Below are 20201 nucleotides of genomic sequence, written 5' to 3' on the forward strand. Positions count from 1 at the left end.
GTGGGATCCCCCCGGACCAGGGCTCGAACCCGTGTTCCCTGCATTGGCAGGCAGACTCTCAACCACTGCGCCACCAGGGAAGCCTTTGCCATTTTTTTTTTTTTTTCTAGAATTTCTAAGTAAATTGAGTTCATTGGTTGAAAAAACATATAACTAATTTGATTCTGTTGACCAGTTTAGGCAATTTTTCATTAGAATTGAATTCCAAATAAAGAGATGCAAATTATGCATCTCACTAATTAAATAATTCTGTTCCATTATTCTGGTAAGATTATTTAAAGGCTTGTTTCTGTTTGTTGTACATGGCAATCACAATAATGCTGTACAAAGACATCTGTCTCCAGGTGTAATGGAAGGAAGCATTGGGGAACGAGCAAGCATCAGATGAGAAGCTGAGTCCTGGGCTCTAGTCTTAGCTCCGACTTGGCGGCTGTGTGACTTTGGCCAATAACCTTGATCAGGCTGTATCTCAGTTTCCTCTTTTAAAAATCAGGAGTTTCTTGCCTGTCCAACTCATATTGTGACAAACGCCAAATCAATTGTATATTTCGGTTCAAGAGAAAATACTATTGAAAATGAAAAGTGCTCTAAGAAAGGTGTTAGTATGTGAGGTATTAGTGTTGAGAGTAAAGGCGAAGTGGATTTTGAATTTCCTTTTTAAAATTCCATCTTTTAACGTGTTCACGGGTGCTATAATGTCAGGTCAGAGTGATGGCCTTGGAATCTAGAGCGGGCACATAGATATCAGTAAGAGTTTTTTGTTGGAAAAAAGCAGCTGCAGCGCGCTCCAGGGAGGTGACCTGATGGCAGTGGCTGGGAACATGGGCAGCTGGAGCCAAGGATCAGTTGGAGGATAGGCCTGAGGCTCCGAGCACCTGAGTACCGAAGAGCCACAGTGGAGACAAAGTGTGTCAGCCAGGAGGCTGGAATTCCCTCACTCTACAGAGAGGACACGCCCCTAATTCCACCAGCTGTAGGACGTTAGCCAGAGGTCCATCAAGACCTCCATAGAAAGGTCAGGAGGGATTAATTACACCTCAACCAGAGGCCAGTGGGAACTAGCAGGGAAGCAGGAGAGTCCCTTTTCTCCAAAGCTCAACCTTTTGAACCCAGACATCACTGTGGGAAAGAGGAGGGGAGAGAGGATTCTTTGAGAGGACAGGAAGATCCTTGACAGGAAATTTGAACTTTGAATTAACAGAATATTTACCTAAAAGCCTGAGTTAATTTAATAAAATCAAAAAGTCTACCAGCACACGCATATTGATGTTGGAAGAAACAGTAGGGACTTTAAGCTGCTTAATGCCCAGCATGTAGTTCCTAAGATAGAGCCTCATATGCTACAAGCCTAAAATAAATATTTGCTGACTCAAGAGCTCAAAATGAATTTCTAGATCTAGAAGGCAACCAGTTACTTGTGTTCAGGCTGATTCTTTCCCAGCCACTGAGGCAAATATTTTGAGAAACTTCAGTGTTACTTTCACACTTCACATTCTTTGAAGCAGTGTTAAGCAATCCATTTTGATGTTAGGTAAAGGACATTTCCTCATATAGCAACCCTCATATGATAGACCAAACTGCCACATGGATTATCTGTAGATTAAAAACAAAAACCAGACATTCCTAATGTGATAATACTTTAAACACTTTATAGAATTATAAATTATACTAATAATTATAATGTTAATTATAAGTAATTAATTTTTATAATTAATAATACTAATTATAAATAATTAATTTTTTAATTAAATTAAATTTTTTATCAATATAAAAATTAAGGAGCCAAAAAGATTAGTAGTTTTCTTCCTGATTAAGAATGATGCCTTTGTTATGACTGTGTGTTTTTGCTTGCCATAGAGAGTAAATCTATTACCTGCTAATTCAGTTCTCTAGTGATGTTCCACATCCCAAAGGCAGGTTTTTAATTGTTACTCAATTGCTTATTAAGGACGTCCTCTTACATCACTGGGATTTACCACCTTCTTATAAACTTTCCTACCATGTAGTGTTATTACCAAAGTGACTTTGCTAAACAGCTGTCTCTTGAAGTTTGCATTTGTATACTTCTTCCCTGTATACTTTTTCTCAGCCTTATCTGGTTCCTCTCAGACTCCCAAATCTGTAACATTGCTAATAGTGGCATACTGTCTGTAACAGTTGACGGCAATGTGGAATTTCTAAAGCTCCTCTCTGTCCAGCATTCCAAGGGTTAAGATAGGGTCTCCGTAGATTGCTATAAGGCAAGTGACTCTCAACCTCTGCTGCACCTTAGAATCACCTGGGAAGCTTTTGAAATGACAGATGATTATAATGTGTAGCTGGGATTAAGAATCATAGTCAAAATAAATCTACTCCAAGTAGAAATTTGCAACACAGGAGTCACTGAGCTTTAGGGGGAGCTTCCTTCCTCTGTGTACATCTTCCTCGTTCTACCTCCTCTCTTTGTCCCACCATGTTTTTTTGGATGGAGAGCACTGTCCTGAAGTATGCCTCTGTGTAGCTATGCCATCTTTGGGGGCAGAGGAGGGAGGGATGGTGAAGAATGAGGGTGGAAAAAGTGTTGGGGGTGAGTAGGGACAATACTATGATGGCCAACTAGACTGAAGTCTCCATCTTTCTACCCAACATCAGAGGATGATTTCAAAGTGAGAGGAAAGGATGTAAATCCGAAGAACTAAAGATAAAATAGGGAGACAGAAGGTAGTTGTGATCAGTAGGTGGGTAAGAAAGGCAGCCTAGGGTGGAGAGGTCACCACGGTCATGGGATGCACTGGGGAAGCCTTTGAAGTGGTCCTCTTTCAACACCTGCACATGGCTTTGGGCAGATCATTCCTTGGAGCATTGCAGTTTGGAGTAGAAAAGCCACAGTTGCCCTGGGTTGTAGGAGGAACATCAGGAGAGTTCCAGAGGCCTGACTAGGGAATGTGGATATCCAGCCCCTGAACCTCCTGATCTTACCCCTTCCTCTACCTCCTGCCACACTATGGTAAGGACATTAAAGTTTTGGGAAAGAGCAGTGAATGGGTAAAAGAATAGAAAGGTTCTATGAGGAGAAAACCATTTCTCCTCCCTGGCCACTTGAAGTCCCCACGAGTGGATAAGCAGGGCCTATGCTTTGCTCCCCACCCCTCTGCTAGCTTGAGTGGCTGATACCCACAAGGAGAATGAGTTCTCAGGAATAATGACCAGATATGTGAGGAACACAACCACTTTATAAAGGAGATAGTAAAACAATGATTTATGCCAGATGAGCAGGATTAATGATACAGACTGAACAAAAGTTTGAAATAAACATAATAAATTTCCTCCAAGAGATAAAAGAGAAATAAGAATATGAAGTTTTATAGGAAATAATTGGTATGAAATATAATAGAGATAAAAACTTAACAAACATTGTGATGAAAGAGGAAGTATGAAGATCTATATATTATATAGCAAAAATGTGAAAAAATGAAGAGCCAAACATTCCCAGAATCAAACAGGGTAGAAAAAGAAATATCTCATATAAACAGATTATCATGGAATTTGAAAACATAAAAGAGAACATTCTTAAAGCTTCTAGAGAGAAAGAGCAAAACATTTATAAAGAAAACAGACTAAGACTGATACAAACTTTGGAAGACAGACACAGGAAAGAAGAAGATAATGAAGTAATATTTCCTAGGTGCTGATAAAGAAAAACTTTGAACTTAGAATTTTATATCCAGTAATAATCATTTAAATTTGAATTGCTATAAAGATATTTTCAAATGCATAAGCCTCAGAAGATCTTCTGTGCAAAGATGAAAGCATTTTTGTAGGAAGTATAACAGCTGAGAGAGAAATTAACCCAGGAAGAATCTGGGCAATAAAGGGGAAAGAGAAGATGGATAAATAATTTAGTGAAGGGACTTCCCTGGTGGCGCAGTCATTAAGAATCCACCTGCCAATGCAGGGCACACGCGTTCAAGCCCTGCTCCGGGAAGATCCCACATGAAGAGCAACTAAGCTCTTACGCCACAACTGCTGAGCCTGCTCTCTAGAGCCCGTGAGCCACAACTACTGAGCCTGTGTGCCACAACCACTGAAGCCCACACGCCCAGAGCCCGTGCTCCGCAACAAGAGAAGCCACTGCAATGAGAAGCCCACGCACCGCAACGAAGGGTAGCCCACGCTTGCTGCAACTAGAGAAAGCCCACGTGCAGCGACAAAGACCCAATGCAGCCAAAAATAAGTAAATAAATAAATTTATTTAAAAAATAGTAATTTAGTGAAGATTAACAGAAACCACTAAGTATATGCATGACATTCTAGAACTATCGGTAAGACAGAGGGAATTGGGGTAGGGACAGACTAAGTGTGCAAAATCACTTGTCTTCCTTGAGGGGAAGATAGAGGTATGAAGTTTAAGAGATTAATCTTCAAGCAAGTAGAAGAAAATTTTATCCCTCCACAGGAAGGTAGAAAAGGAGAAAACATTATAGTTAAATAGAAAATTTTAAATAATATGGTAGAAGTAAGTTCTGGTATAATGGTCATAATGCCAAATACAAATAATGGTTTGAAACACAGAGTGTTTCAGGTTAGAAAAAATTAAGGACCAGCAGTTATAATATATGCTTAAAGTGAAAGGTTACAGAACATTGGAATAAATAGACTGAAAACCACATATCACAAAAATGTGAGCAGCAATTTTGTGTCAGACAAAGTAAAATTCAAAGATTAAAAAGTTATGAAAAAGAGTCATTAAATAATGGTTAAAAAGATAAGGATACATAAAGTCATTAGCATACCCTTAAAACACATAAGCATAACTACTAGGAGAAAGAGATAAATCAATAATTATAGCTAGGATTTCAACAAATTCCTCTTAGAAATTGATAAGCAATCAGATGAAGTATAATTAAAGACAGAGGAGACCTTCAAGATGGCAGAGGAGTAGGATGGGGAAATCACCTTCTTCCCCACAAATACATCAAAAATACATCTACATGTGGAACAACTCCTACAGAAGACCTCAGACTTCCCAAAAGGCAAGAAACTCCCCATGTACCTGGGTAGAGCAAAAGAAAAAAGAAAAATCAGACACAAAAGAATAAGGACAGGACCTGAGCCTCTGGGAGGGAGCTGTGAAGGAGGAAAAGTTTCCACACACTAGAAAACCCCTTCACTGGTGAGGACAGGATGGGGGGAAGCTTTGGAGCCACAGAGGAGAGAGCAGTAACAAGGGTGCAGAGGGCAAAGTGCAGAGATTCCCACACAGAGGATCGGTGCTGACCATCACTCACCAGCCTGAGACGCTTGTCTGCTCACCCACCGGGATGGGTGTGGGCTGGGAGCTGAGACTCGGGCTTCAGAGGTCAGATCCCAGGGAGAGGACTGGGGTTGGCTGCCTGAAGACAGCCTGAAGGGGGCTAGTGCACCACAGCTAGCTGGGAGGGAGTTCAGGAAGAAGTCTGTACCTGCCAGAGAGGCAAGAGACCATTGTTTCAGGGTGCACAAGGAGAAGGGATTCCTGCTCTTGTGTGCCCACAGATGGCAGAGCACTGCCTAAGCGAGCTCCAGAGATGAGAGTGAGCCGTGGCTATCATCTTGGACCCCAGAGGAAGGCAGGGACTGCTACTGCTGCTGCCACAGCCACCAAGAATCCTATGTGCAAACACAGGTCACTCCCTACACACACACCCCCACCCCGGGATCCTGTGCAGCACGCCACTGCCAGGGTCCTGTGATCCAGGGCCAATTTCCCCAGGAGAATACATGGCAGTCCTCAAGCTGTTGCAATGTCATGCTGGCTTCTGCTGCTGCAGGCATGCCCCCGCCCCACATTCCAATTATGACTACCATACCCCTCCCTCTCCCTGGCCTGAATGAGCAAGAGAGCCCTAATCAGCCACTGTTTTAACCCCCTCCTCTCTGGGTGGGGAACAGACGCCTGAGGGCAGCTTACATGCAGAGGTGGGGCCAAAATCAAAGCTGAACCCCAGGAGCTGTGCGAACAAAGAAGAGAAAGGGAAATCTCTCCCAGCAGCCTCAGGAGCAGCAGATTAAATCCCTGCAATCAGCTTGATAAACCCTGCATCTGTGGAATACCTGAATAGACAAAAAATGTTCCCAAAATTGAGGTGGTGGACTTTGGAAGCAACTGTAGCCTTGGGGTTTGCTTTCTGCGTTTAATTTGTTCTTGATTTTATATTTATCATAGTTTAGTTTTTAGTGCTTGTTTTCATTGGTGGGTTTGTTTATTGGTTTGGTTGCTCTTTTTTTTTATCTCTTTTTGTGAGTGTGTGTGTATGTTTCTTTGCGTGATTTTGTCTATTTAGTTTTGCTTTTACCGTTTGTCTCGGGGTTCTGTCTGTTCGTTTTTTGTTTCTAGTTTTTTGTTTTTGTTTTTCTTTTCTTTTTTATGAGTGTGTGTATATGTTTCTTTGTGTGATTTTGTCTGTTTAGTTTTGCTTTTACCATCTGTTTTGGGGTTCTGTCTCTTCTTTTTTTTTTTTAATCTTCCTTTTCTTCCATGCCGTGTGGCTGGCAGGGTCCTGGTGTGCCGGCTGGGTGTCAGGCCTGAGGTGGGAGAGCCAAGTCCAGGACATTGGACCACCAGAGACCTCCTGGCCTCACATAATATTAATTGGCGAGAGCTCTTCCGGAGATGGCCGTCTCAACACTAAGACCCAGCTCCACCGAATGGCCAGCAAGCTCCACTGCTGGATGCCCCATGCCAAACAACTAGCAAGACAGGAACACAATGCCACCCATTAGCAGAGAGGCTGCCTAAAGTCATACTAAGTTCACAGACACCCCAAAACACACCACCAGACATGGCCCTGCCCACCAGAGGGACAAGATCCAGGCCCACTAACCAGAACACAGGCACCAGTCCCTCCCATCCCCCACACCAGGAAGCCTACACAAGCTACTGAACCAACCTCACCCACCGGGGACAGACACCAAAAATAAAAAGAACTACAAACCTGCAGCCTGCAAAAAGGAGACCCCAAACACAGTAAGTTAAACAAAATGAGAAGACAGAGAAATACGCAGCAGATGAAGGAGCAAGGTAAAAACCCACCAGACCAAACAAATGAAGAGGAAATAGGCAGTCTACCTGAAAAACAATTCAGAGTAATGATAGTAAAAATGATCCAAAATCTCGGAAATAGAATGGAGAAAATACAAGAAACACTTAACAAGGACCTAGAAGAACTAAAGAGCAAACAAACAATGATGAATAACACAATAAATGAAATTAAAAATACTCTAGAAGGAATCAATATCAGAATAACTGAGGTAGAAAAACGGATAAGTGACCTGGAAGATAGAATAGTGGAAATAATTGCCACAGAGCAGAATAAAGAAAAAGAATGAAAAGAATTGAGGATAGTCTCAGAGACTTCTGGGACAACATTAAACGCACCAACATTCGAATTATAGGTGTCCCAGAAGAAGAGAGAAAGAAAGGGTCTGAGAAAATATTTGAAGAGATTATAGTCAAAAACTTCCATAACATGGGAAAAGAGATAGTTAATCAAGTCCAGGAAGCACAGGGAGTCCCATACAGGATAAATCCAAGGAGAAACACACCAAGACACGTATTAATCCAACTATAAAAAATTAAAAAATGTTAAAAGCAGCAAGGGAAAAGCAACAAATAACAGACAAGGGAACTCCCATAGGGAGTGGCAGGACATATTTAAAGTAATGAAAGTGAAAAAACCACGACCAAGATTACTCTACCCGGCAAGGATCTCATTCAGATTCGATGGAGAAATTAAAACCTTTGCAGACAAGCAAAAATTAAGAGAATTCAGACCACCAAACCAGCCTTACAACAAATGCTAAAGGAACTTCTCTAGGCAGGAAAAACAAGAGAAGGAAAAGACATACAGAAACAAACCCAAAACAATTAAGAAAATGGTAATAGGAACATACATATCGATAATTACCTTAAATATGAATGGATTAAATGCTCTGACAAAAAGATGCAGACTGGCTGAATGTATACAAAAACAAGACGCATATATATGCTATCTACAAGAGACCCACTTCAGACCTAGGGACACATACGGACTGAAAGTGAGGGAATGGAAAAAGATATTCCATGCAAATTGATATCAAAAGAAATCTGGAGTAGCAATACTCATATCAGACAAAATAGACTTTAAAGTAAGGACTATTACAAGAGACAAGGAAGGACACTACATAATGACCAAGGGATCAATCCAAGAAGAAGATATAACAGTTGTAAATATTTATGCACCCAACATAGGAGCACCTCAATACATAAGGCAGATGCCAACAGCCATAAAAAGGGAAACTGACAGTAACACAATAATAGTAGGGGACTTTAACACCCACTTTCACCAATGGAAACATCATCCGAAATGAAAATAAGGAAACACAAGCTTTAAATGACACATTAGACCAGATGGAATTAACTGATATTTATAGGACATTCCATCCTAAAACAAGAGAATACACTTTCTTCTCAAGTGCACATGGTACATTCTCCAGGATAGATCATATCTTGGGTCACAAATCAAGCCTTGGTAAATTTAAGAAAATTGAAATTGTATCAAATATCTTTTCCAACCACAGTGCTATGAGACTAGATATCAATTACAGGACAAAAACTGTAAAAAATGCAAACACAGGGAGGTTAAACAATACACTACTAAATAACCAAGAGATCACTGAAGAAATCAAAGAGGAAATCTAAAAATACCTAGAAACAAATGACAATGAAAACACGACTCAAAACCTATGGGATGCAGCAAAAGCAGTTCTAAGAGGGAAGTTTATAGCAATACAATCCTACCTCAAGAAACAAGAAAAATCTCAAATAAACAATCTAACCTTACACCTAAAGCATTTAGAGAAAGAAGAACAAACAAAACCCAAAGTTAGAGGAAGGAAATAAATCAAAAAAATCAGATCATATCGGAAATAAATGAAAAAGAAATGAAGGAAACAATGGCAAAGATCAATAAAACTAAAAGCTGCTTCTTTGAGAAGATAAACAAAATTGATAAACCATTAGCCAGACTCATCAAGAAAAAAAGGGAAGACTCAAATCAGTAGAATTAGAAATGAAAAAGCAGAAATAACAACTGACATTGCAGAAATACAAAGGATCATGAGAGACTACTACAAGCAACTATATGCAAATAAAATGGACAACCTGGAAGAAATGGACAAATTCTTAGAAAAGTACAACCTTCTGAGACTGAACCAGGAAGAAATAGAAAATATGAACAGACCAATCACAAGCACTGAAATTGAAACTGTGATTAGAAATCTTCCAACAAACAAAAGCCCTGGACCAGATGGCTTCACAGGCGAATTCTATCAAACATTTAGAGAAGAGCTAACACCTATCCTTCTCAAACTCTTCCAAAATATAACAGAGGGAGGAGCACTCCCAAACTCATTCTACGAGGCCACCATCACCCTGATACCAAAACCAGATAAAGATGTCACAAAAAAAGAAAACTACAGGCCAATATCTCTGATGAACTTAGATGCAAATATCCTCAACAAAATACTAGCAAACAGAATCCAACAGCACATAAAAAAGGATCATACACCCTAATCAAGTGGGGTTTATCCCAGGAATGCAAGGATTCTTCAATATATGCAAGTCAATCAATGTGATACACCATATTAACAAATTGAAGTACAGAAACCATATGATCATCTCAATAGATTCAGAAAAGCTTTGACAAAATTCATCACCGATTTATGGTAAAAACTCTCCAGAAAGTGGGCATAGAGAGAACCTACCTCAATATAATAAAGGCCATATATGACAAACCCACAGCCAACATCGTTCTCAATGGTGAAAAACTGAAACCATTTCGTTTAAGACCAGGAACAAGACAAGGTTGCCCACTCTCACCACTATTATTCAACATATCTTTGGAAGTTTTAGCCACAGCAATCAGAGAAGAAAAAGAAATAAAAGAAATCCAAATTGGAAAAGAAGAAGTAAAACTGTCACTGTTTGCAGATGACATGATACTATACATACAGAATCCTAAAGATGTTACCAGAAAACTACTAGAGCTAATCAATGAATTTGGTAAAGTTGCAGGATACAAAATTAATGCACAGAAATCTCTTGCATTCCTATAAACTAACAACAAAAAATCTGAAAGAGAAATTAAGGAAACACTCCCATTTACCATTGCAACAAAAAGAATAAAATACCTAGGAATAAACCTACCTAAGGAGACAAAAGACCTGTACTCAGAAAACTATAAGACACTGATGAAAGAAATCAAAGATGATCAAACAGATGGAGAGATGTACCAATATACCATGTTCTTGGACTGGAAGAATCAACATTGTGAAAATGACTATATTACCTAAAGCAAACTACAGATTCAATGCAATCCCTATCAAAATACCAATGGCATTTTTCACAGAACTAGAAAATTTCACAATTTGTATGGAAACACAAAAGACCCCGAATAGCAAAAGCAATCTTGAGAAAGAAAAATGGAGTTGGAGGAATCAGGCTCCCTGACTTCACACTATACTACAAAGCCACATTATTCAAGACAGTATGGTACTGGCACAAAAGCAGAAATATAGATGAATGGAACAGGATAGAAAGCCCAGAGATAAACCCACACAAATGTGGTTACCTTGTCTTTGAGAAAGGAGGCAAGAATATACAATGGAGGACAGACAGCGTCTTCAATAAATGGTGCTTGGAAAGTGGACAGCTACATGTAAAAGAATGAAATTAGAACACTCCCTAACACCATACAGAAAAGTAAACTCAAAATGGGTTAAAGACCTAAAGGTAAGACCAGACACTATAAAACTCTTTATGACATAAGTCACAGCAAGATCCTTTTGACCCACCACCTAGAGTAATGGAAATAAAAACAAAAATAAACAAATGGGACCTAATGAAACTTAAAAGCTTTTGCACAGCAAAGGAAACCATAAACAAGACAAAAAGACAACCCTCAGAATGGGAGAAAATATCTACAAACGAAGCAACTGACAAAGGATTATCTCCAAAATATAGAAGCAGTTCATGCAGCTCAATATCAAAAAAACAAACAACCCAATCCAAAAATGGGCAGAAAACCTAAATAGACATTTCTCCAAAGAAGATATACTGATTGCCAACAAACACATGAAAGGATGTTCAACATCACTAATCAATAGAGAAATGCAAATCAAAACCACAATGAGGTATCACCTCACACGAGTCAGAATGGCCTTCATCAAAAAATCTACAAACAATAAATGCTGGAGAGGGTGTGGCGAAATGGGAACCCTCTTGCACTGTTGGTGGGAAATAAATTGATACAGCCACTATGGAGAACCATATGGAGGTTCCTTAAAAAACTAAAAATAGAATTACCATATGACCCAGCAATCCCACTACTGGGCATATACCCTGAGAAAACCATAATTCAAAAAGAGACATGTACCACAATGTTCATTGCAGCAGAATTTACAATAGCCAGGACATGGAAGCAACCTAAGTGTCCACTGACAGATGAACGGATAAAGAAGATGTGGTACATATATACAATGGAATATTACTCAGCCATAAAAAGAAATGAAATGGAGGTATTTGTAATGAGGTGGATGGAGTTAGAGTCTGTCATACAGAGTGAAGTAAGTCAGAAAGAGAAAAACAAATACCATATACTAACACATATATATGGAATCTAAAAAAAGAAATTGGTTCTGATGAACTTAGGGGCAGGACAGGAATAAAGATGCAGACATAGAGAATGGACTTGAGGACACAGGGAGGGGGAAGGGTAAGCTGGGACGAAGTGAGAGAGTAGAATTGACATATATACACTACCAAATGTAAAATAGATAGCTAGTGGGAAGCAGCTGCATAGCACAGGGAGATCTGCTCAGTGTTTTGTGACCACCTAGAGGAGAGGCATAGGGAGGGTGGGAGGGAGGCACAAGAGGGAGGGTATATGGCGATGTATGTATACATATAGCTGATTCACTTTGTTATAAAGCAGAAACTAACACAACATTGTAAAGCAATTATACTCCAATAAAGGTGTAAAAGAAAATAATAAAGAGAAAATATTTTTTAATTGAATTATAGTTGATTTACAATGTTATGTTAATTTCACTATACAGCAAAGTGATTCAGTTATACATATATATACATATATATATGTATACACACACATATATATATACATGTGTTCTTTTTTATATTCTTTTCCATTATGGTTTATGTCAGGATATTGAATATGGTTCCCTGTGCTATACAGTAGCACCTTGTTGTTTATCCATTCTATATGTAATAGTTTTCATCTGCTAATTCCAAACTCCCAGTCCATGCCCCCTAACTCCCCCACCCCTTGGCAACCACAAGTCTGTTCTCTATGTCTGTGAGTCTGTTTCTGTTTTATAGACAGGTTCATTCGTGTCATATTTTAGATTCCACATATAAATGATATCATACGGTATTTGCCTTTCCCTTTCTGACTTACTTCACTCAGTATGACAATCTCTAGTCCCACCCATGTTGCTGCAGATTGTATTATTTCATTCTTTTTTCTATGGTGAGTAGCATTCCACTGTGCATATGTACCACATCTTCTTTATCTACTCATCTGTCAATGGACATTTAGGTTGTTTCCATGTCTTGGCTATTGTGAGTAGTGCTGCTATGAACATAGGGGTGCATGTATATTTTTGAATTATAGTTCTGTCCAGATATATGCCCAGTAGTGGAATTGCTGGATCATATGGTAATTCTATTTTTAGTTGTTTAAGGAACCTACATACTGTTTTCCATTGTGGTTGCACCAACTTGCATTTCCACCAACAGTGTAGGAGGGTTCCCTTTTCTCCATACCCTCTCCAGCATTTATTATTTGTAGACTTTTTAATGATGGCCGTTCTGACTGGTGTGAGGTGGTACCTCATTGCAGTTTTGACTTGCATTTCTCCAATAATTAGCAATGTTGAGCATCTTTTCATGTGTCTATTGGCCATCTGTATGTCTTCTTTGGAGAAATGTCTATTTAGGTCTTCTGCCTATTTTTCAGTTGGGTTGTTTGTTTTTTTGTTGTTAAGTTGTGTGAGCTGTTTGTATATTTTGGAAGTTAAGCCCTTGTCCGTCACATCATTTGCAAATATTTTCTCCCATTCCATAGGTTGTCTTTTTGTTTTGTTTGTGATTTTCTTTGCTGTGAAAAAGCTTGTACATTTAGGTCATATTTGTTTATTTTTGTTTTTACTTCTGTTGCCTTGGGAGACCAACCTAAGAAAAGAGTGGTACGATTTATGTCAGAGAATGTTTTGCCTATGTTTTCTTCTAGGAGTTTTATGGTGTCATATCTTATGTTTAAGTCTTTAAGCCATTTTGAGTTCATTTTTGTGTACGGTGATAGAGTGTGTGCTAACTTCACTGATTTATGTGCAGCTGTCCAACTTTCTCAGCACCACTTGCTGAAGAGACTGTCTTTTTCCCATTGTATATTCTTGCCTCCTTTGTTGAAGATTAATTGACCATAAGTGTGTGGGTTTATTTTGGTGCGCTCTGTTCTGTTCCACTGGTCCATATGTCTGTTTTTGTGCCAGTACCACACTGTTTTGATTACTGTAGCTTTGTAGCAGTATCTGAAGTCTGGGAGCGTTATGCCTCCTGCTTTGTTCTTTTTCCTCAGGCTTGCTTCAGCTATTCTGGGTCTTTTATGGTTCCATATAAATTTCAGGATTATTTGTTCAGTTCTGTAAAGAATGTCATGGGGAATTTGATAGGGATCCATTAAATCTTTAGATTGCTTTGGATAGTATGGCTATTTTAACAATAAGAATTCTTCCAATATAAGAGCATGGGATATCTTTTAATTTCTTTGAATCATCTTTAATTTCCTTTATTAATGTTTTATAGTTCTCAGCATATAAGTCTTTCACCTCCTTGGTCAAATAATTGGTCCTAAGTTGTTTTGTTTGGTGCAATTTTAAAAGGTATTGTTTTTTTACATTCCCTTTCTGGTATTTCATTGTTAAAGAAATGCAACCAATTTCTGTATGTTAATCTTGTATCCTGCTACCTTGCTGAATTCATTTATCAGTTGTAGCAGTTTTTGTGTGAAGACAGAAAATATTTGAATAATACATTGAGTTTGAACTAATAGATCTATTCAATATATAGGCATTGATACATTTTTTGTGTTTGTGGACACATGGAACAATTACAAAGAACTGACCATAAGCAAAGCCACAAAAGACTCATCAATAAAATTTAAAGAATTAACATTATACAGATTATATTTTCTAACTACAATGAAATAAAATTAGAATTCATAGCAAAACAGTGGTTAATAAAATCCCACAAGTCTGAAAACTAAACAAAGCAGGAAAAAGACACAATATTGTGGAACTTTGAGTTAAAGAAGCAATCATTAGGGGAACAATGAAATATTTAGAATCAAATAACAAAGAAGTACATGTCAAACTGTGTGGGACAGAGCTAGAGCAGTGCTTAGAAGAAAAATTATAAAGCTTTTAATAAATCATTCTTTGAAAGGATTAATAAGATACATAAATTTCTTGTAAGTCTAACCTATATAAAAAGAAAATGCCAATAAAAATAGTGAAAAGATAAAATAACAAAACAGATGTCTAAAATTTAATTTAATTTGAAATTTAATTTAATTTTCAAATAAATATAGCCCAGATGAAATATATAAATTTATAGAAAAATAGAAAATTCTAAGTTTTTCAAAAGTAAATAGAAAATTATTTCCTATTGACTCACAAGAAATTTCCACCGTATTTTTGATGAATATAAAAAAACCATTCTAAAAAGTATGTGGAAGAATAAAGGTTCATGAAAAGTTAATTTTGAAAATAAGGAACAAAGTGAGGAGATGTAGCCATTAAGGAACAGTGCAATGTCATAGAAATAAAAACAGTGTGGGACTAGTTCAGGTATAGACAAGTAAACTTATGGAACAGAATAGATAGGCCATAAATGGTTCCATGTATATGCTGGAAGAGCAGATAGAAAAACGAACAAAAGATATGTAGAGATATTTACAAGGGAGAAATAGCTAACATGTACTGGAACAGATGCTCAAACTTAATAGTAATCAGAAAATGCATGTTTAAATATCTATAAGATACCACTTGATTCTCATTTGAATGACAAAAATTAGAAAGTGGATGATACCAAATTTGTTCAAGATGTGGATAGATAGGAACTCCATTCCCTATTGGAGAAAGTGTAAATGGTTACAGCTATGCTGGAAAAACACATCAGAGAAATAAAATATGTTTATACCTTACAGCCCAGTAATTATTCTTCTGAGGTGTATCTCAGAGAAACCCTTGCACAGGTCCATACAGGGACAGATACAAGGATGTTTGTCCTCACGATGTTCTCGGTAGTAGCGAAGGGAGGCCATTGTCGCTCACCACGGCAACATGAATAAGTAGAATGTGGATGAGATATTATGCACTAGGTAAAGGAGAAGCACCAGATAAACAAACTGCCAAATTGATCTTAAAAACAGTATTGAATTAACACAGTAAGAAACATGAGGGATTTATAGCTCAAAACTATCTATGTACATTTAAACATACACCCAACAAATATATAATCTACTAGGATATAAAAATATTTGCAGGTTCTTGATAGCAAGCAACAGAAATGAACCCTAGCTGGGTTAATCAGGAAAGGAAATTATTGGAAGTATGTGAGGAAGGCTGGAAAACCAGGTTCTCAAGATGAGCAGGTGCTGTTGGAGGCTGGGTGGCAGAAACTGCAGAGCACAGCCTGGTTGGATGCTGTCCTGAGCACCAATGCCAGACACTACTGCTGAGAAGAATCACTGCATTGAACCCTGGATACCACTGCTGTGAACTGAATGCTGTGCCTTATAACATTTGCTTGAGATTTAAGCTCCACTGGGAGCATCAGATTGGCTGAGCCCTAGCTGCTCGGAGTATTAGGCAATGAGAACATTCTTGTAAATAGAAAGGGGAGTTTGGAAGTCAGACATTCTATCAATAAAACTCTAATACAACAAAGTATACAATAAATATCTATGAGTCCATACTTACATAAATAAATGATTGAAGAATTAAATAAATGGGGAGGAAGAGAAAGCCCATAGAGAAGAATTAAAAGTAATTTATGTAGATTCTCTGTCCTCAAAAAGGTGGAGTACGACTCCCCATCTTTTTTTTTTTTTTTTTTTTCCTTTTAAATTTTATTTATTTATTTTTGGCTGTGTTGGGTCTTCGTTTCTGTGCGAGAGCTTTCTCTAGTTACGGCGAGTGGGGGCCACTCTTCATTGCGGTGCGCGGGCCTCTCACTATCGCGGCCTCTCTTGTTGCGGGGCACAGGCTCCAGACGCGCAGGCTCAGTAGTTGTGGCTCACGGGCCTAGTTGCTCCGCAGCATGTGGGATCCTCCCAGACCAGGGCTCGAACCCGTGTCCCCTGCATTAGCAGGCAGATTCTCAACCACTGTGCCACCAGGGAAGCCCACGACTCCCCATCTTTAAGGGTGGGCTGTGGGCATAGTGATTTCCTTCCAAAGAGCCCGGAGTATGGAAATAGGGATAAAAGAATCATTTTACAATAAAGAAACTTGACAAACACTACCTCAGCCAAGTGTTCAAAGTCAACATCAACAGTGATAAGTCATGCTAATAGCAAGAATGCAAGAAAACTGTTATTTTATCTCTGTGGTGTTCCTCCTAAAAACCCATAACCCCAGTGTAATCAGGAGAAAAACATCGGACAAACTCCAGTTGGAGGACATTCTGTGAAATAATGATTAGCACTCCTCTAAACTGTCAGGCTCAAAAGAAACAAGGAAACTTTGAGAAACTATCACAGCCAGGAGGAGCCTAAGGATACATGACTGAATATAGTGTGGTACCCCAGATGGTATCTTAGCACAGAAAAAGTATAGTTGGCAAACACTAAGGAAATATGAACAAAGTATGGGTTTTAGTTAATAATAACTTATGAATATTATTTCATTAATTGTAACAAATTATAAGATGTCAGTAATGGGGGAAATTGGGTGTGGGTTATAGGGAACCCTCTGTACCATCTTTGCAATTTTTCTGTAAATCTAAAACTGTTCCCCCCTCCAAAAAAAAAAAAAACTAGTACACCAAGCATAGAAAGGTTAAGTCATTTGTCAAAGATATAAGGTAGTAGGTGACAGAACTGGATTTCAAGTCTGTTCTCTTTCTAGTATACAGTATATTCTAGTATATTGAAATATATAGTATATTCTAGTATATTGTATCACCTCATACATAATAATGACGATAGAAATGAATCAAAAACATCAAAAAGTCCCTCAAAATCAAAATGTTAGAATAAAAGTCACTATTAGATTAAATAGTTTCTAGTCCTCCCTCCCAGTGCCTCCCCACTCCCCATCGCTCTCTCTCATCTGAGATTCCATAATACTCATACTTACCTCTATAGTATCACTTTGCATTTTGCACATAGCATTCTAATGCCTGTTCACACATCCCTCATTCCCATTAGGCTGCCATGTCTTCAAGGGCAATGATCAATATTATTTACTTGTGTATTATAGAACTGGGCACATGGTAGGCACTCAATGAAATTTTGTTGAATGAACAAGTTAATGAATGAATAAAAGGAAGACTGACTATAGAAAACCACCTTGACTTAAAGATCGAGGCATCAAGCCATTAGTCCTTGAAGAGAGGGTAAAAAGGAGTCCACATATGACGTAGGTGAGACCTGAAACTAAAAATAAATTTTTACTGTTTTTGTTTGAGTTCAACTGAGAAAACAATTTGCCCTTTGCTCTCTGTCTGGGTAAATAGAAAGGCCAACAAGGACAGCTGCAACCATATCAAATGATACTGGAAAAGATTCTATCACTTGAGTTGTTGTGAAAATATGGCTAGATGACCAGACAAGGCCAAAAAGCGTGGGCTGTAGGCCAAAGCACAAAATACGAAAATGATTTTTTAACAGTCAATCCACAGAGGCTCTCTGTAGAAAGTAATTTTTATCAAGGACACCATTCAGCTTTCAGTTATTTGAAAGTCTGCCAACCCCCCAAATTTAAATATGTTCAAACAATCTGGCATGCATTAAGTGACTAGGTCAACAACACTTGGATGAAAACCTAAATGCTTAAGGAAATGGCGGATTTTTTTCCCTACAATTTTTCTTCCCACATTATGTAAAAAGGAATTTTGATTCAGAAGAAGTAGAAAGAAAATTTTCACTCAGGCCCAGCTGGATAATATTTGTTGGGATTAGAATTGCTACTTTAAACAGAAATGTGTTCTTAAAACATCACAGTATAAAAAATACCTGGGAAAATGCTTTATTTGTTAAGAATAGGGTCATACTCAATGTACGGAACCTGCAAAATACTAAAATAAGACAATCAAAAATAGTAGCAATGTTGTCCAAGCATTTTGAAAAATCACTTATAATCTTAGACTTAATTTTACAATACAATGAAGAGAAAATTATACCAGGAGGGAAAATATTGATGACAAAGCTCCCTTTCCTGCCATTCACCTTCATTCAAGTCAGAGTTTAACAAATACTATGTCTTTTACTAGAAATATGAATAGTGAGTATTTAAAGAGCTACTTTTGACACAAGAACAGAGTAATGGAAGAGTGTAGGCAATTTCTTATGTTTGGCTCAGAATATCTTTGTTCCATCTATTATCACGTTCCCTTTTATTTCTGAATTTTTAAAAAAAGCTGCACATACTGTTTATGGTACTTAGCCAGTTTGGGTCCTATTTGAGTTGTGGAAGCTTCACAGAAAGCATTTAGTAATAAAAGACAGAGACAAGTTGGTTATTAGCAAAGTGACACTTTTCTGCTTTGTGAAACACTCTATAATAGGAGGATTCTCAGGATTTTTTTTTTTAATAAAATAAAGCTGTGTTCTCCCATATGGGGTTTCCTCCATCTATCCATTCACAAACACATCCATCCTCATTTATCTGTGAATGCAACAATATTTATTGGGCTTTGGTTATGTGCAAGGCACCATACAAAGTGAGGGCTACTGAAAGGGTATGGCACAGAAGAGGCAGCACATCCTGGTGATTACAAGCATAGCCTCAGGAGAAGAGCACGTGCGTTCAAATCCTCACTAGCTGTGTAATCTTGAACAAGTTACTTAGTCTCTTTACATTTCAGTTTCTTCATCTTCATGGCTTCTTGTGAGGATTACACAGGTTAATGTACTTCAAAGCACTTAGAAGAAGGCCAAGCACCCCATATGCATTAGTCATCACCATTCACTGGAGCATCTTAAATACCTTGCCAAAAGAATGGCAACTTTCTGGTAACAGGGTTTGTATTAAGAGCAGATTAATTTTAAAGGATAAAATACTAAACTAGAGCCTTTACTCCACCTTTTCCAGGGCTGGAATTCTGTAATTCATGAGTCCCTCTCTTCCCCAGATACTCTTCAGGCTAGAGGCCTTCCAACCCAGAGTCTCAGTCCTCTGGTTTCTGATTCAGTCCTGACCAGTACATCAGAGAGTAAGATCTCGAGGTAGTCTTCTCGACCTCCGCCTGGTATGTGACAGGGAAGGGCATTTGCCTGTCAGCTAAGCTTCAGCCTCCTTGCAAGTCGGCTCAGTAAACATGATGACTTCTGCCTTGGTTTTCTGGTGAGCACTCTTCTTCACTGGATTAGGAGCTCTAGTCTGAACCTCAACTAAGTTGATTCTTCATGTAGATTTTGCTAGCTCTTTGCCCTGAGAAGGTTGGACTTTATTACCTGTGCCTTCAACCTCACACCAGGTTCTGCTGTAAATAGATGAAGTCCTGAAATCACTGGCCTCAGCTATCCCTGCTGAGAAATCTTTTCCTTTCCATAGCCCACACACTGGATTGGAGCAGGACAGTGCCCCAGGGAGACTGTGAATGGGCTTTTAGCCTACTCTTTAGCAGCATTCCTGCTAGCTTGGTTAGTTTCCTCAGCCTTGGTCTCAGGACTATTGAGCTATGATAATCCCCTGCACATGTACACTGAAACTTCATCATATCAGACTTTTAAAAACAGACAAAATCATGTGTTGAAATCCTTTGATACCTTAGAAATTAAATGGATAGATTAAACATGCCACATGAAAGAGTATGGATTCAAAAATTTCGTGACCATCTCCATGGATTAAATCTAACAGGCAGAATTTACTAAGGGTATTGAGAATCTAGTCTTTCA

This window comes from Balaenoptera borealis, assembly GCF_965194805.1.
Source record: "Balaenoptera borealis genome assembly, chromosome: 13".
Taxonomy (NCBI): domain Eukaryota; kingdom Metazoa; phylum Chordata; class Mammalia; order Artiodactyla; family Balaenopteridae; genus Balaenoptera; species Balaenoptera borealis.